Raw genomic sequence first — 19,327 nt, forward strand, 5'->3', positions numbered from 1 at the left:
GGAACCCCGGATGCTGCTTTCTCCAAGGGAGGAGAGGATGAAGAAAAGAATAAGGGCCAGACAGATCTTTTCATTCACGCAGACTAAACCCAGGTAACAATGCCCTCAACCTTCTGCTACTTGTCCAATAAGGAGCCTGAGGTTAGACCAGCTGTTGTGCAGCCACCACAGGGCCGATAGAAAACGTATCGAGCCTCCTGTGTGTCACGTCTTGCAGGTATTGGGCCGTGAAGGTGGCCTGACGCTTCCACACCCCAGCTTGAAGGACCTGCGTCACTGAAAAGTTCTTCTTGAAGGCCAGGGACGTAGCTACGCCCCTGACGTCATGCGCTCTAGGGCGACGTGACGGAGGAGGGTCAGGATTCAAGGCCAGATGAATTACCTTGCGAATCCAGGCCGAGATAGTATTTCTGGTGACCCTCCTCTTCTTCTCCCCGGTGCTCACGAACAAAGCTTGCACCTGGGGGCGAACTGCAGCTGTTCTTTTAAGATACAACCTCAGACTCCTGACTGGGCACAGTAAGAGATGGTCTGGGTCATCTTTTACAGAACGGAGACTCGAGACCCGGAAGGAGTCGAACCTTGGGTTCGGCACTCCCGGGTTCTGAGTCTTGGCAACAAACTCAGGGACGAAGCTGAACGTTACCTTCCCCCATCCCCTTGAATGGGCGACGTCGTACGAGAGACCATGAAGCTCACTGACTCGCTTGGCCGAGGCCAAAGCTAGCAGGAAAACCGTCTTCCAGGTAAGGTGGCGATCAGAAGCCTGGCGTAATGGTTCGTAGGGAGGTCTCTTGAAGACCTGAGAACTCGAACCACGTTCCATGGAGGAGGTCTCACTTCCGACTGAGGGCAGGTAAGTTCGTAACTCTGTATGAGAAGAGAAAGTTCCAGCGAGGAGGAAATGTCCATTCCTTTAAGCCTGAAGGCAAGACTTAAGGCTGAGCGATAGCCTTTCACTGCCGAGACTGAAAGGCGCATTTCCTCCCGCAGATAAACAAGGAACTCTGCTATTGCTGGTAGAGTGGCATCGAGGGGAGAGATACCCCTTCCACGACACCAACCACAGAAGACTCGCCACTTCGCCAGGTAGACCCCTGCGGATGACTTGCGCAGGTGGCCAGACATCCTGTTCGCAACTTGCTGCGAAAATCCTCTCTCTGTGAGGAGATGCTGGATAGTCTCCAGGCGTGAAGTCGAAGCGAAGCTACGGCTTTGTGGTAGATGTTGGAGTGTGGTTGTTTGAGTAGCTCGTGACGTGGAGGGAGCTCCCTCGGAATCTCCGTGAGGAGTTGCAGAAGGTCCGGGAACCATTCTGCATGATGCCATATCGGAGCTATCAGGGTCATCGAGAGATTGACCGATGTTCTGGTCTTGTTGAGTACCCTCCTCATCAGACAGAATGGGGGAAAGGCGTACACATCGACGTTGTCCCACCGTTGTTGGAAGGCATCCTGCCAGAGAGCCTTGGGGTCCGGGACTGGGGAGCAGTACAGCGGGAGCTTGGTGTTCAGCGCCGTAGCGAACAGATCCACCGTCGGGGAACCCCACAAAGTCAGGACTTTGTTGGCTATCTGAGGATCCAAAGACCACTCGGTACTCACTATCTGCGTCGCTCTGCTCAGACTGTCGGCGAGCACATTCCTTTTGCCTGGAATGAAGCGAGCCGCTAGTGAGATCGAGTGGACTTCGGACCATCTCAGGATCTCTACTGCAAGATTGGATAGCTGTTCCGAAAAGGTACCTCCCTGCTTGTTGATATAAGCCACCACTGTGGTGTTGTCGCTCATCACCACCACAGAGTGGCCCACCAGGACTTGGTGGAACTTCTGAAGTGCCAGGAACACGGCCTTCATTTCTGATTCTGACCACAGGCCTGAGGTCCTGTGGCTCAGAACGTGGGCCCCCCACCCTTTCTTTGATGCGTCCGAGAACAGCATCATATCCGGGGAAGGGACAAGAAGATCCACTCCCTTTCGTAGGTTCTCGTCTGCCACCCAACATTGGAGGTCCGCCCGTTCCGCAGGTCCCATAGGGATCATGGTGTCCGGGGAGTCGTGGCCTTGACTCCACCGGGACTTGAGTCGCCACTGGAGGGATCTCATCCTGAGGCGACTGTTGGGAACGAGACGGGTCAGGGAGGAGAGGTGGCCGAGGAGACGAAGCCACAATTGGGCTGGGAGTTCTTCTCGATTGAGGAAAGGTCTCGCGACCTTCCTCAGCCTTGCTATCCTTTCATCTGATGGGAAGGCTTTGTGGAGATTGGTGTCTATGACCATGCCTAGATATACCAGTTTCTGAGAGGGCTGCAGGGAGGACTTCTCGAGATTTACCACGATCCCTAGATCCTGGCAAACTTCGAGGAGTTTGTCTCGGTGGCGAAGAAGGGTTGCCTCCGAGTCCGCTAGGATCAGCCAGTCGTCCAGATAACGAAGGAGACGGATGCCGATCCTGTGGGCCCACGAAGAGATGATGGTGAAAACTCTGGTGAACACCTGAGGGGCTGTGGAGAGACCGAAACACAGCACTTTGAACTGGTAGATCTTGTTGTCTAGGCAGAATCTTAGGTACTTCCTTGAAGACAGATGGATTGGGATCTGGAAGTACGCGTCCTTCAGGTCCAGTGTACACATGAAGTCTAGAGGTCTCACCGCAAGTCTGACCGTGTCTGCCATCTCCATGCTGAACGGAGTCTGCTTGACAATCCCGTTCAGAGTCGAGAGGTCGATGACTGGTCTCCAGCCTCCAAACGCCTTTCTCACAAGAAAGAGTCGACTGTAGAAGCCTGGGGACCCGTCTACAACCTCCTGGAGCGCGTCCTTCTTCAACATGGTCTGGACTTCTGCCCGGAGGGCTTGCCCTTTTGCCGATCCCATGGCAAAAGAGCTCAACGACACTGGATCCGCTGTCAGGGGAGGTAGAGAGGCTGTGAACGGGACGCGATAACCTAGAGTGATCAAGGAGATCGTCCAGGCATCCGCGCAACTCTGTAGGCATCCCCCCACTGGTGGACATGCAGGGGGATTGCCAACCCTAACGTTTCCGGCCTTGGCTGGTACCTCTAGGGTTTTTGCCTCGCCTGGAGGACTTCTTGCTCCTTCTGCTCTTGGCAGAAAAGGGCTTAGACACCTTGGGCTTCGCTGTGGTCGTCTTCTTTGTGTCCTTAGCTGGACGGGGCTGCTGAACCGCTGGAGGTTTGTAGGGCATCGATGTCAGGGCCCTGTGGATGAGGGAATCCTGGTTGGATTTCCTCCACCTCTCGGCGGCGAGTTCCACGTCCTTAGGCTCAAACAGGCTCTTACCGAGGACGGAAGAGTGTCTGAGCCTGCTAGCCTCTGCACTGGGGACCTTATGATGGAACCTCTCGGCCACAGCGTCCCGACGCTTGAGGATCGTATTGGCCCACAAGCTTGAGACTTGGTGGGCCAGAAACTCAATGGTTCGTGTGCCCGAGAGAAGGAAAGTCTCCAGCGCTTTCCTGGTGCTTTCTTTGGAGAGGTCCTCGGACCGCGACAGGATGCCCAGAGACCCCAGCCAGATGTCGAGCCACGAAGTTGCCTGCATGGCACACTTGGCGACCTTCTCCTGGCTTAGAATCTCAGTGGCTGAGAAGGACACGTGCTGGTTGGAAAGTCTGTCAAGAGGGACTCCCCCTGTGAGTTCTTCCATGGAGTGTTGTAAGGGATAACTCAGACAAGACTCCTCGAGGATCTCGAAGTATCTCCTCTGATGGACTCGAGGAGGAGGGAGGAGCTTGTTACCGGCACTCGATCTGTTGGAGGAGGCAAGCTCAGAGAGCTGGCCCTCGACCTTGTCCCTGGCACTCTTCATCCCCTGAGACCAGGGCACTGCTGCACTGGCCCTAGAGGGTTTCTGGGTGCAATAGACCGTGTCCTTACCTTTGCGATGTGGGACCTCGGGTCCGGGATCCCATTGAGGTTCCTCATGAGTGTCAGGACTTGCCAGAAAGCGTGTTCTGACTCCTGGTGCTCTCCTCCCGAAGGACTGGCAGCGAAGTCTCCCATCCCCAGTGGCTCTTCCTGGGGGGACACGTGGACGTCCTCGACGGCTCTAGACGGTTCCTGCCTGATCCTCGCTGACGATTTGGGAATCGTCTTCGAGTCCTTAGGCTCCCTCCTGGGTTGGATACAGGACTCGAGCAGTGAAGGGGGCAGGCTCTTCTCCACCTCTGGACGAGACGACCTCTCAGGGAGAGGCGGAGCTTCCCCCATTGGTGCGATGGGGGAATGATCCAGCTCATCCGACTCTCCTGAGGAGGGGTAACCCTCCTCTGCAGGGGAGGGAGAGAAGGTCTGGGGGGGAGAAGGAGCCTTGTGCAAGGATCTGCGAGGAGACAAAATAAGCCTCGGAGGAGGTTCCACGGGAGAGACTCCTCTCTTCCTCTTCAGGGGGGAGGAAGCTGCCGCTAGTTTGTGGCCCGAATCAGAGAGGGCGGGCTTGATAGCCTGCACAGGGGCTCTGACTAGGGTGCCGAACCAGGGCTGCTGGCTGACAGTCGCGCTGTCAGACACCCCCTCTGGAGGGAAGGGGATCGAGGGATCCCTAGGAGGAGTCGACAAACAAGGGTTCGCCTGTGGGGCTGAAAGGGAAGAGTCCCTAGACCCGTCCGGGAAGCGCCCCTCCTCTGGCGAGCGCGCTGGTCTGCGCTTGCAGGGAGGGGAACGAGACGATGAACTGTCCGCCTGGCGGCGCTCGCGCTGGGGCTCGTGTGACGGGCCCTGGTCAGGATCGCGCGTGAATGGCTGGTGCGGTACTGGAATCTCGAGCGCGCGCGTCAGCGTGGGCGGGGCGGGCGCGATGGCGCACAGGCGAGGAAACAAGAGCGATGGCGCGCTGGTGACAGAGCGGGCGCATGAGCGGGCAGCAGCTGGAGCAGGCGCGTGGTCGCGAGAGCGCATAGGCGATGGCGAGGGCGTGTGGCGCGCAGGAGCTGGCACGGGAGGTGGCCGAACGCGCGGGCGCGCAGCGACCTAATGCGGCCGTGAAGGGCGCGAGATAACGGGGGCGCCTGATCGCGTGTCCGGAAGAACCGGGCGAGGGCGCGTAAGCGCTGAAGCAGAATCGCGAGCGACCGGGATGGCGCGTTGGCGTGGAGGTTGGCGCTGGTCTGATAGGACTGGCAAGCTCGCCTGTGGGCGCGTCGGCCACGCCGGCGATAGTGGGCGCGCACGGCACGCATCAGGATGCAGTCGCACTGAAGTGCGTTGCTGGCTGGATGAGGGCGGTCAGGTGTGCGCTGGAGGGTTACCTTGGGCGCCTTGACGACAGGAACGGGGCGTGTAGCAGGAACAGAGCGCGTAACCGGCGCGTAGTGCGTGGTTGCATCATATGCAAGCTCGTGCGGTCTGGAGGGAGAGCCCAGAGGCGGCCGTGAGCGCCCGTGCGCTAACTTGGGAGCCTCGGAGGCGACGCGCTGAGATGTCGAAGTGCGTTGGCACGTTGGTGAGCGCGAGAGCGCTGGAGCTGGAACCGCGCGTGGGCGCGTATCGTGCGTCCCCCCAGACGGGCATGATGAGTCCGGAGGGGCTTGTGGGCGCCTGTGCGCCAGCGGAGGGGCCTCCTGGACCGCGCGCGATGAAGCAGGAACTGGTGGACACCGGGGCGCCGGTGGGTGCGTGAGCGCAGGTGGCCGCTGGGGCACCGGTGGGCGCGTATGCGCAGGTGAGCGCTGGAACGCCGTATCAGGAACTGCTGGTGGGCGTGTTAACGCAGGTGGCCGCTGAGGCACCGGTGGACGCGTATGCGCAGGTGAGCGCTGGAGCGCCGTGTCAGGAACTGCTGGTGGGCGCGTATGCGCAGGTGAGCACTGGCGCGCTATATCAGGAACGGCTGGAGGGCGCCGGGGCGCCGAAGGATGTGGGCGCGCAGGGGGGCCCTGGCGCGTAGCAGGAACGGTGGCGTGAACGCGTAATGGTGAGCGCCGTGGCGCTAAGTCAGGAACAGCGGCAGGCACAGCAGCAACAGCAACAGGAGAGCGCACAGGAGGAACCTGGCGCTTAAGGGCGAGAGGCGCGGTTTTGCGCTCAAGACCCTTCAGCCCCAAAGGTCCTGGAGACTGCGCAGTGGCAGTATCAGGTGGCGCATCAGGTGGCGCATCAGGAACTTTAGACGTGGATGGTCTGGGAGACGGGTCACTATGTCCTGAAGGACGACCATCATCCGAAGGGGATCGTTCGCGATCCCCGGAGAGGTCTAGGTTGGTAGCTGGCAGGACTGGTGAACGGCGAGTCGTCTCCTCTGCAGAGGACTGTGGTGACGACGAGCCGAAGAGGCGCCTCTTAACCCCCTTGAAAGGGGAAGGAAGGCCTCTACGGCGAAGGGGAGGGGGAGCCTTCCGCCTTATACGCCCACGAGGGGCCATGGGATCAGCAAGCTGACCATCGGTAGGCCTCCGAAGAGGAGTCTCTGTTAGTGAACTCCCCCGAGAGGGAGAGTCCCCAGCAGGAGAGACCGTGGGACTTAGATCCTCCCTCGAAGGATGTTCGGAGGGAGAATCTAAGCCTTCAGCTACCTCAGCCACAGGAACGGGTGTTTGGCTAGACCCACGGGATGTTTCCGTCACCACAACGTCAACCACAGACAGAGGATCTATTTCCGCTGAAGTTTGCGATTGTTTGATGGCTGCACCCAGTTTGATCATGTCAAACAGGGCTTCCTTGGAGGGCGAACCCTGCAGCCCCAAGGAAGCCCAAAGCTACAACAAATCGTTATTAGACATAAAATCCTCCTCCGGGGGAGGAAGGTTAGCTGCCTCGCTATGGGAGGCAACTACCTCTCCCGCACCCCGGGATCGGTCAACAGCACAGCGGTCTACGCTACCACTCACCGGCCTCTCAGAAGAGACCGCTCGAGGGGGAGCTTCGGAGGAGGAAAGGGCAACGGAAGAAGAAGTCCTGGAATTTTCTCTCTTCAGAGAAGCCTCTGAAGGAGAAAGATCCCTTTTGGCCTTCTTCTTACGGCGCCAGGCAAACCTCTCCCACTGGGAGGTAGACCACTCCCTACATTCAATACATACGTTACCACTATCACACCGTTGGCCCCTACAGTGAGGACACAAGGTGTGGGGATCAGTGTCGACCGCCGACATAAAGGTCCCACAAGGGCGGCCGGGAAGTCCAGGGCAAGTACGCATTACCAATAGAGGCCAACTTCAATCACACTGCGAAAAAGAAAAAGCAAAAAGACAGATTAGTTATGGCAGTCAAAGCGAGGGAGAGCGCAGACAGGTCTGTTCTCTTCCCGAGCCAAAAGTAAAGTGAACCTTTCACCGGTATGTGTGAGGGGGGGGGGTAGCTAGCTACCCTTCCCTACCCCCCCGCTAATTAGCGGCGGGGTAGTAAACCCTACGCCTAAGTAATTACCCCATGTAAATAGCGTGGTTTGTATTTTAGTTACGGAACAAATACTGTTTTTAGGGTTTTGTTTCAGAGGGTGGGAACGGATTAAGTTTTTTTTAGTTATTTTATATGGGAAAAATTCATCTGAGATACGAGCAAATTGAAATACGAGCTCGGTCCCGGAACAGATTAAACTTGTATCTCAAGGTATTACTGTAATACCTGCATCACAGATTACTTTTTGAAGGCCCGGGACGTAGCAACACCCCTGACATCATGAGCTCTGGGACGAGGTGCTGGAGGAGGGTCGGGATTCAGGGCAAAGTTAATGACTTTGCGAATTCATGGAGAGATTGTGTTCTTCGTGACCCTTCGCTTGGTTCTTCCTGTGCTTACAAGGAGTGAGGACACTCTGAGCCGAGCTTCTGCTGTACTCTTGAGGTAGCGCCTCAAACACCTTACTTGACATAATAACAGATGATCTGGGTTGTCAGTTACAGAGCGGAGACTTGTTATCCGGAAGGATTCTAACCTAGGATCCAAAACCTCCGGATTCTGAGTCATTGCAAAAAAAACTCAGGGATAAAGCTGAAGCTTACCTCTCCCCATCCCCTTGAATGGGTGATCATAAGAGAGACTATGAAGTTCGCTGACTCATTTGGCTGATACCAAGGCGAGTCTGAACATCATATTCCAAGTCCGGTGGTAATCTGTTGCCCGGCGTAATAGTTCGTACGGAGGTCTCTCTAGAGACTGAAGAACTCGAACCACGTTCCATGGTGGGAAGGTCTCACTTCCAGCTGAGGACAGGTAAGTTCATATCTTCATATGATGAGGGAAAGTTCCAGCAATGAGGAAATATCCATTCCTTTCAGTTTAAAAGCGCGACTCAAGGCTGAGCGATTGCCTTTAACCGTTGAAACTGAGACGCATTTCTTCCTGCAAATACACGACAAACTCTGCTATTGATGGAATAGTAGCATTGAGTGGATTGAGACCCCTTCCACGGGACCAACCACAGAAGACATTCAACTTCACCTGGCAGACTGAGGCTGAAGATTTTCACAGATATCCAGACATCCTTTTTGCAACTTGTTGGGAAAATCTTCCCTGTGTAAGGAGATGCTGAATACAGTAGTCTCCAGGCATTAAGATGTAACAAAGCTACTGCCTTGTGATAGATGTTGACATGTGGTTGTCTGAGTAGATTGTGTCGTAGAGGAAGTTCTCTTGGGAGCTCTGTCAGGAACAGCAGAAGGTCTGGGAACCATTCATCATGATGCCATAGTGGAGCTATGATAGTCATTGAAAGATTGATTTATGTTCTGGTCTTGTTGAGTACTCTTCTCATCAGGCAGAATGGTGGGAATGCGTATACGTCGATGTTGTTCCACCGTTGTTGGAATGCATATTGCCAGAGCCTTCGGATCTGAGACTGGGGAGCAGTACAGCGGGAGCCTGAAGTTCAGGGCCGTTGCGTGCCGATCCAGAGTCGGAGAACCTTAAAATGTCAGGACTTTGTTGGCTACTAGATGATCCAAAGACCATTCGGAACCCACTACTGTATCTGAAATTATCTGATCAGATTGTCTGCAAGCACATTCCTCTTGCCTAGAATGAAGCAACCTTCTCAGAAGGGAGAGAACGAGGAGCTGTAAGTGAGACTATGTTCTCTCCTTGGGGTCTTTCCATCGGTAACGGGAGGTGAGAGTCCAACACTGACTCTTCCCTTTGATTGCCTTTAGAAAAGGTGGATGAGGCATTGAGGGGCCGAGGCGATGGTGAAACCTCAGGGGAGGTTTCTACCCTACGCGTCCTGATTGGGTTTAGCTTAACTCTTGTTGAAGGGACCTTATCAGGAGATTCCCTTTCCTCTTCAGGGGGCGAAGAAGCAGTCATGGTCCCGAGTCCCGGATCGGTTGAACCCGTTGAGGCTTCCAAAGTATGTGAAGGAAGCATGGGGCGAAGGCTAAAGTTACTGCCCTAACCAGGGCGTTGAACCATGGCTGCTTACTAATCGAAGCACTCTTAGATAGATCCCCTGAAGAGAGAGAGGATGAACGATCCTTCCGAGGGGTCTCCACAACAGACGCTGAAGATTTAGGGGTAGTAGAAGCAGATTCCCTTCTAAACGCTGGGAGTTTATGAAACCTGAAATCCTGAAACTTGCCCCTTCCCTCCTTCCAAGGCAGCTACGACATTACGCGTTTGCGGGGAGGGGAATAGGGCGACGGAGAACGATGGTCACTCACCCTACCTTTTCTGGAGGCCACAACCACTGCTTTTGGTGGTTGCAGTTGCAGATCCTCTCTTGCAGGAGGATGTGGTGGTCGCTGTAGTGTTGGGGAGCCACGAGGAACGCGAAGATTGATGGCTGGAAGAACGATAGGAGGGAGAGTGTTCCCGCATTGGAGAGCGATACCGTGGTAACGCCGAGAGGCAGGTCGGTTTGACGACAATTGCTGGGGAGGAGACTCACTCGTTGCTAAGAGAGAAGGCCGACCAATGAGCGACGAATCGCACTGAAGAAGCTCACGAACAGGTGAGTGAACTCGTTCCACCGGAAAGTGACGCGATGGTTTGAGAAAGCTTTGGTGCATGGACAAACGCTGGTTCATTGGATGATCAATGCTCGTTCTCGAGACGGCGAAGGTTTAAGCGACTCGTGAGGTCGATGAGGTGGAGGCCGTTGGATAAACAATCACTGACAAGCAGGTGACCGTTGCTGAGCAGCGAACGCAGACGAGCAGGCTATCGCTGAAGAGCAGAGGAACGCTGACTTGCAGGAAAATGCTGACGAGCAGGTAAAGACTGCTGAGCGTGCGAACACTGACGAGCAGCCAATCGCTGTAGAACAGGTGGTGGTAGCATGAAGAGAAGTCGAACGCATAGGTGATTCACAAGCAATCGATCGCTTAAAAATCGAATGTATTCTTATAAAATTTAAATAGTTTTCAGAAGACCTGCTTCCGAAATAAATCTAAAAATACCGCTGGCACAGTACAGCACATCCTGTCCAAGAATCTGGGCAAGGATGAACCTGCCATCCTCACCTTGAGCCTCAAACAGATGTCTATTCCTTACAGTACTATAAGTGGGGCATTCGGTTAACAAATGTCTCACTGTCATATGTAAACTATGATGAGAAACTTATGTTACTTGTTCAACAAAACAGGATTTTTAACAGTTTGAACTTCTAAAGTTCCACCAATTCAATTACTGTACCGGATTAGGAAGATCATTCCACAATCTGGTCACAGCTGCAATAAAACTTCTAGAAAATTGTGTGATGGTGAGCCTTATGATGATAGTACCCTGCTTCTCATAAGTCCTGCAATGAATGTGGATGTCATGAGATTCACGTAATAAAAGTTTGTGGCAGGCATAACTATTTGTGTTCGATCTGCCGGAATCTTCTTACCATTATGGCTAGGATACAAGATCATAGAAAGGCCTCTTTTGTCTTTGTTAATGATTTCAATGCTCACCATAGGGAGTGCCTAAGTTCTGTTTCTCCTACCGATCACCATGGCTTAAGAGCTTTAGACGTTACCTCTGAATCAGGCTGTGAGCAAATCATAAGTGAAGCCACTCACAGGTCTGATAACTGCTTGGACCTCGTATACACCGACTCCCCTGGCGTTATAACAAGTAAGGTTGGTTCTCCAGTCGGGACATCTGATCATGCATTGATTTCATTAGTAGTAAAGACTGAGCAGCCTGTCCCTGATGTATCATACTCATATAAGATTTATATGAAATCTCAAGCAGACTGGAATGGGATTTTGCATGATCTTTTGGACCTGGATTGGTCACAACTGTATAGTAGGATCCTGTTGTCCCTTTGAATGAGAATCTAGTCAACATAATTGATAGGCGTATTCCTTCTCGTGTGCTAAGGTACCGAGTGAAGGACAAACCATGGTTCAATGATGACTGTAGACGTACTTATTAGGAGAAGCAGGAGGCCTATCATCTTTGGAAGGTTAACAGATCAGATTTGACCTGGTTTAAGTAAAGGAGGAACTGTTGCATCTACACCAAAGAGTGGATTTCAGGGTAGACCACCACTTATGTTCCTGGGTTGTACCAGAAAGGGTTTCTTTTATGGTTAGATTGTATTCCTTTTCAGTTGAAGCATAAACTCTATGAGCAAAAGCTCTTAAGCTGAGTATAGTTATACTCAGTATTATTATTAATTATTAATCATCATCATCATCATCATGATTATGATTATTATTATTATTACTTGCCATATAACCCTAGTTGGAAAAGCAGGATATTATAAGCCCAAGGGCTCCAACAGGGAAAATAACCCAGTGAGGAAAGGAAATAAGGAAATAAATAATCTATAAGAGAATTAATGAACAATTAAAATATGTTATTTTCATTAGTAAAATAAATTTTTGAATATACTTACCCGATGATCATGTAGCTGTCAACTCTGTTGCCCGACAGAAATCTACGGTCGGGATACGCCAGCGATCGCTATACAGCTGGGGGTGTACACAACAGCGCCATCTGTGAGCAGGTACTCAAGTACTTCTTGTCAACAAGAACTCAATTTTCTCCTCGGTCCACTGGTTCTCTATGGGGAGGAAGGGTGGGTCCTTAAATTCATGATCATCGGGTAAGTATATTAAAAAATTTATTTTACTAATGAAAATAACATTTTTCAATATTAATCTTACCCGATGATCATGTAGCTGATTCACACCCAGGGTGGTGGGTGGAGACCAGTATACATGTTAACAAAGAAGCTAAGTATCCCGTATTTCATTTTATTAGTTATTCAAAAATAACATAAAATAAATAAGTACCTGGTAAGGAAGACGACTTGAACCATTACTCTGCCTTTATTAAGTACGTCTTCCTTACTGAGCGTAGCGGTCCTCTTAGGATGCTGAACGACTCTTAGGTGCTGAAGTATAAAGGGCTGCAACCCATACTAAAGGACCTCATCACAACCTTTAACCTCGGCGCTTCTCAAGAAAGAATTGACCACCCGCCAAATCAACAAGGATGCGGAAGGCTTCTTAGCCGACCGTACAACCCATAAAAAGTATTCAAGAGAAAGGTTAAAAAGGTTATGGGATTATGGGAATGTAGTGGCTGAGCCCCCACCTACTACTGCATTCGTTGCTACGAATGGTCCCAGGGTGTAGCAGTTCTCGTAAAGAGACTGGACATCTTTGAGATAGAATGATGCGAACACTGACTTGCTTCTCCAATAGGTTGCATCCATAACACTCTGCAGAGAACGGTTCTGTTTGAAGGCCACTGAAGTAGCCACAGCTCTCACTTCATGTGTCCTTACCTTCAGCAAAGCAAGGTCTTCTTCCTTCAGATGAGAATGTGCTTCCCTAATCAGAAACCTGATTTAGTAAGAAACTGAGTTCTTAGACATTGGAAGAGAAGGCTTCTTGATAGCACACCATAAGGCTTCTGATTGTCCTCGTAAAGGTTATGACCTTTTTAGATAGTACCTAAGAGCTCTAACTGGGCAAAGTACTCTCTCTAGTTCGTTCCCCACCAAGTTGGACAGGCTTGGGATCTCGAACGACTTAGGCCAAGGACGTGAAGGAAGCTCGTTTTAGCAAAAAACCGAGCTGCAAGGAACATGTAGCCATTTCAGATGTGAAAACTATGCTCCTGCTGAAGGCGTGGATCTCACTTACTCTTTTAGCTGTTGCCAAGCACACGAGGAAAAGAGTTTTTAATGTGAGGTCCTTAAAAGAGGCTGATTGGAGAGGTTCAAATCTTGATGACATAAGGAACCTTACTACCACGTCTAGATTCCAGCCTGGAGTGGACAACCGACGTTCCTTTGAGGTCTCAAAAGACCTAAGGAGGTCCTGTAGATCTTTGTTGGTGGAAAGATCCAAGCCTCTGTGGCGGAAAACCGCTGCCAACATACTTCTGTAACCCTTGATCGTAGGAGCTGAAAGGGATCTTACGTTCCTTAGATGTAACAGGAAGTCAGCAATCTGGGTTACAGTGGTACTGGTTGAGGAAACTGCATTGGCCTTGTACCAGCTTCGGAAGACTTCCCATTTAGACTGATAGACTCTGAGAGTGGATGTCCTCCTTGCTCTGGCAATCGCTCTGGCTGCCTCCTTCGAAAAGCCTCTAGCTCTTGAGAGTCTTTCGATAGTCTGAAGGCAGTCAGACGAAGAGCGTGGAGGTTAGGGTGTACCTTCTTTACGTGAGGTTGACGTAGAAGGTCCACTCCTAGAGGAAGAGTCCTGGGAATGTCGACCAGCCATTGCAGTACCTCTATGAACCATTCTCTCGCGGGCCAGAGGGGAGCAACCAACGTCAGCCGTGTCCCTTTGCGAGAGGCGAACTTCTGAAGTACCCTGTTGACAATTTTGAACGGCGGGAATGCATACAGGTCGAGATGGGACCAATCCAGCAGAAAAGCATCCACGTGAACTGCTGCTGGGTCTGGAATCGGAGAACAATACAACGGGAGCCTCTAGGTTATCGAGGTAGCGAACAGATCTATGGTTGGCTGACCCCACAGGGCCCAAAGTCTGCTGCAAACATTCTTGTGAAGGGTCCACTCTGTGGGGATGACCTGACCCTTCCGGCTGAGGCGATCTGCCATGACATTCATATCGCCCTGAATGAACCTCGTTACCAGCGTGAGCTTTCGATCTTTTGACCAGATGGGGAGGTCCCTTGCGATCTAGAACAACTTCCTCGAATGAGTCCCTCCCTGCTTGGAGATGTAAGCCAAGGCTGTGGTGTTGTCGGAGTCCACCTCCACCACCTTGTTAAGCTGGAGGGAATTGAAGTTTATCAAGGCCAGATGAACCGCCAACAGCTCCTTGCAATTGATGTGAAGTGTCCTTGCTCCTGATTCCATGTTCCCGAGCATTCCTGTCCGTCCAAAGTCGCACCCCAGCCCGTGTCTGATGCGTCCGAGAAGAGACGGCGGTCGGGCTTCTGAACAGCCAAAGGTAGACCTTCCTTGAGAAGAAAGCTGTTCTTTCACCACGTTAGAGTGGACCTCATCTCTTCGGAAACAGGAACTGAGACCGTCTCTAGCGTCATATCCTTTATCCAGTGAGCAGCTAGATGATACTGAAGGAGGGGGAGGTGGAGTCTCCCTAACTCGATGAACAGGGCCAGCGATGAAAGTATCCCTGTTAGACTCATCCACTACCTGACTGAGCATCGGTTCCTTCTCAGCATGCTCTGGATGCATTCTAGGGCTTGGTAGATCCTTGGGGCCAACGGAAAAGCCCGAAAAGCTCGACTCTGAATCTCCATACCCAGGTAGACAATGGTCTGGGATGGGACGAGCTGGGACTTCTCTAAATTGACCAGGAGGCCCAGTTCCTTGGTCAGATCCATAGTCCATCTGAGATTTTCCAGACAGCGACGACTTGTGGGAGCTCTTAAAAGCCAGTCGTCTGACGGAGCCGGACACAAGATCATGGTACTGCTGCACAGTCTGTGAACTGTCAACCATGGGGAAGCGAGGAAGTACAGCGACAACCCGAAACTGTCTAGACTGTCTGGGTAGTACAGACAACTCCTTATCGGGTTGCTGAGGTTGCCGCACTGCGTCACAATAAGTCACCTCTGCTGGTTGTTGAACGTCTTCCCAGTGACACACTGACTCCGTAAACAAAAATCCTCTAACAAGGACTAAGCTTGGACTGCATGTCTTGCAACAAAGCTCAAGGTCTATGGGAGCAGGTGTGGCAACAGACGGGGTTAGCGACTGAAGCGGAACCATTACCCTCCCTGGAAGCATGTTATGCTTAAATAAAAGTCCATAGGAGGCTAAGCAGCTTAAGGCTCCTCTCCAAATGACAGAGTCCTCAAGGGAATATCAGAAGGAGGGAGAATAGCACTTTCTCATCTACAGGAACCATATCCGAGAAAAGCTAAGTTCTCTCAGTGAGGGTTTCACTGGTGCAAAAGCAGCAGACCAGAAGGCAACGTTATGAAACTGCTTGACAGTCTTGTGAGTTGGCAACAACCAAAGATGTGTGATTGAGGAGCATGCGGTAAGGTATGCAGAGCATGCTGTAAGGTATGCAGAGCATGCTGTAAGGTATGCAGAGCATGCTGTAAGGTATGCAGAGCATGCTGTATGCAGAGCATGCTGTATGCAGAGCATGCTGTAAGGTATGCAGAGCATGCTGTAAGGTATGCAGAGCATGCTGTATGCAGAGCATGCTGTAAGGTATGCAGAGCATGCTGTATGCAGAGCATGCTGTAAGGTATGCAGAGCATGCTGTAAGGTATGCAGAGCATGCTGTAAGGTATGCAGAGCATTGCATGGCATGCGGCTTATGCTGCATGGGATGAGGCTCATGCTGCATGGGATGAGGCTCATGCTGCATGGTATGAGGCTCATGCTGCATGGGATGAGGCTCATGCTGCATGGGATGAGGCTCATGCTGCATGGGATGAGGCTCATGCCGCATGGGTTGAGGAGGATGCCGCATAGCATGAGGCTCCTGCCTCATGGGTTGAGGAGGTTGCCGCATAGCATGAGGCTCATGCCTCATGGGTTGAGGAGGATGCCGCATAGCATGAGGCTCCTGCCTCATGGGTTGAGGAGGTTGCCGCATAGCATGAGGCTCATGCCGCATGGGTTGAGGAGGATGCCGCATGGGTTGAGGAGGATGCCGTATAGCGTGAGGCTCCTGCCTCATGGGTTGAGGAGGTTGCCGCATAGCATGAGGCTCATGCCTCATGGGTTGAGGAGGATGCCGCATAGCATGAGGCTCCTGCCTCATGGGTTGAGGAAGTTGCCGCATAGTGCTGGAACCCGGCAACTCCCGATGCGGCAGCTCACGCATGAAAGCAGGAGGCGCAGCAAGAACATGCGTCTGGCAGGGTGGACTGCGCATCGGAGGTGGAGCTCTCACAGGTGGAGGGTGGGAGCAGGCAGCCGCAGTAACTGCTGAGCGCACAACCTCGACGGGTTGTAGGTTAACAGGCTGCATTGTCAACCTGCCAGCATGATACTCCTGTATGAAGGAGCAAGCTGAGACTGTATAGTCTGCAGCATGGACCACTAGGGTCTATGAAAGACAACAACAAACGGAGCTACTGTCCGTTGTGACTGAGGGTCTAAAACAGCTGGTGCGGCAACAGACGGAGTTACTGCCTGTTGCGGTACCACCTAGCCTCTCTGGGAGGTGTGCAGTTGTCGTACTGCAGCAAGTCCGAACTGACCCAGTGGCTACACCTAGGCCGTTGGACTTGCGCGGAAGGGACCGACTTGCACTTAAAAGCTGCAAGATTTGGTCCATGGTTTCTGCGAGAAACCTCTTCCGCAGACGAGGAATAAATGGGCTCTCTCGTCTTTGTGTGGGTGGGGTGATCACGTCGGCAACGTGTGTAGATACACCCGAAACCACGGAGGGAAAAGTCTGTTCGTCGATCAAGGCCTGATGAACCCATAAGTCCTTCGACATTACTTCTCCCCCTGGGCTTGGGAGCTTGTAAGAGGTCCCAGACTAGGCGAACAACTGGCACGAACAGACGAACCCTCGAACGCAACACTGTAACACTTTGCGCTTATCACTTTATCACTTTTGATTTTCTGTTTGCACTTATTTCACTGAACTCGAAACTTTAAGTGGTTTGTACCTGAAACACGCAATCCTATCCTTCATTAAAAGGTAGTAATTGCGAAAACAGAATTACAATGTAACAGAAAAACATAATGAAAGATAAAGAATTCAGTGGCTGGAAAAGAGACTAATCACTAGATCAAATAAACTACGTTTAAAATCTCTCACCGCATAAAGCCTGGGAACAAGAATAAAACTCTAGAAACGTTTTACCTTCTTCCCCTATAGAGACTAGGGAGAAGAGCAAAAAACGATAACAACGTTACCCGCTTGAACGAAACGTTTATCCTCCTCTCTCTCTCTCCGTCTCTATCTCTCTCTCTCTCTCTCTTGACTTAGAACCTGAGAGATGAGCCCAATTATATATATCGTTAAAACATATTATTTGTTAAAGGAAAAAAACTGAAAGGTTTCCCAAATAAAAAGTTCCTTTATTAGAATTAAAACCATATAAGCTAAGAAAGAATGAACAAAACGCTAGAATCGGTTTACTCTTACTGCAACGTGAAACCGTGAATACTCTCTCTCTATCGTAACGATAGAGCGCAAGTTGAACGTTCTGAACGTCAACAACTGCGGAGACAAAACAAAACGTTAGTTCAACTTTGAAAACAGTACGAGACTATCAAAGAAATTCTTTCAAAAACATTAAAATTAAAATAGCATAAAATCTTAACAGGAAAAACGATATGACAGGCTCAATGTTAATTAACTTCGGTTCCAAGAAATGACCGCCTACTATTAGGAAAGGTCGCATATAAACAAACATAAAAATTAATTTTTATAAGTTTATAATAAATGGAAGTTAATCGAAGAGGCCTATAAAAGGCGGAGAGATATAAAATAAATCTATAACTTTGTTAAGCAAAATTAAGAAAGAGAGTCTATACTCTCTTCGACACCAACACTTCCGTCTAAGGGAAGGGTCGGCCATTTAAAAGTGAAAGAGAGTTCATACTCTCTTCGTCACCATAATTAAATCAAATTAATTCCAAAAGCTTGCTAAGCTAATGATAAAGCTTCCTGAATAGCGAAGGCTAAACTCTAGAGCAAATACATCCCCAAATCGTGAACAATAACTCCAGAATCAACAGCGTATCCAAGTAGGTCTAGCCGGTGGCACGACAGAGGAAAAATTGAGTTCTTGTTGACAAGAAGTACTTGAGTACCTGCTCACAGATGGCGCTGTTGTGTACACCCCCACCTGTATAGCGATCGCTGGCGTATCCCGACCGTAGATTTCTGTCGGGCAACAGAGTTGATAGCTACATGATCATCGGGTAAGATTAATATTTAAAAAAAATATTTTAAGAATATTAACCACACTAAAATAAATCTTTCATATATAAACTATAAAACTTTAAAACAATAGAAAGCGAAATGAGAGAATAGTGCGCCCGAGTGTACCCTCAAGCAAGAGAGCTCTATCCTAAGACAATGGAAGACCATGTAATGCTAAATGAATTGTATACAGTTAAAGAGACATTATCATTGAAAAATATCTAAGGAATGTTAAGGAGCCAGTCCTTAACCTACTTACAATCATGTTTTGAGTTCTGTCAGGCTTCAAGTTCATCCCCTATAATTTGCACCTTGCACTAATCTTAGCTAAATCTCTATCAAGAGATTCAGCAACAGCAGGTTTACATTCAGGAGATGAAATTGGTGCAAAGACAGTAGCATCATCTGCATATTCAAACATAAAACTTGTTTTTAAGGCCAAACCATATTTCATGCACATATAATTTAATTAAGCAATGGGCCAAAAACACTACCCTGTGGAATGCCAGATATTACATTCCTATAGTTAATATGGTGCCCATCAACAACTACTCTTAGCATTATAAAGTCTCAGGATGGAGGAGGGGAATTTTGCCTCTGGGAGAAGGGATATTAATCCCTATTTCTGAAAGTCTCGTTTCTTATTTATTTTGCTAAAATTTGCATTTTTTTGTGGGCGTGAATAAATGAATTTGTTAATAAATTTTTCCTTAAATTATTACCAATTAGCCAACCATATATAAATGAATCTGTTGATAATGAAGGAAGGTGGACTTAGTCATTCTCATTCACTCTGCAATTTATAGTACTATTACTGAAGTGTGGTTACCTCTACAAACCAATTTCAGACAAAAAAAATTTCCAACAGTTTTCATAGGGAAGCTTGAGAATTACAAAGGAATATTTTGCTTTGATAATAATAATAATAATAATAATAATAATAATAAAAAAAAAAAAAAAAAAATCCTCCTCGGCAAAAGAAAAACCCAAATTAAAAGTAAAAGATGAACAATTTTCCTAAATATACCAAACGTAACTCTCACCTACTTACCTCAGGTTTTCATTTCATGCATTACGTTTGGC

The sequence above is a fragment of the Palaemon carinicauda genome, chromosome 37 (assembly GCF_036898095.1).
Source record: "Palaemon carinicauda isolate YSFRI2023 chromosome 37, ASM3689809v2, whole genome shotgun sequence".
In the NCBI taxonomy this organism is placed as follows: domain Eukaryota; kingdom Metazoa; phylum Arthropoda; class Malacostraca; order Decapoda; family Palaemonidae; genus Palaemon; species Palaemon carinicauda.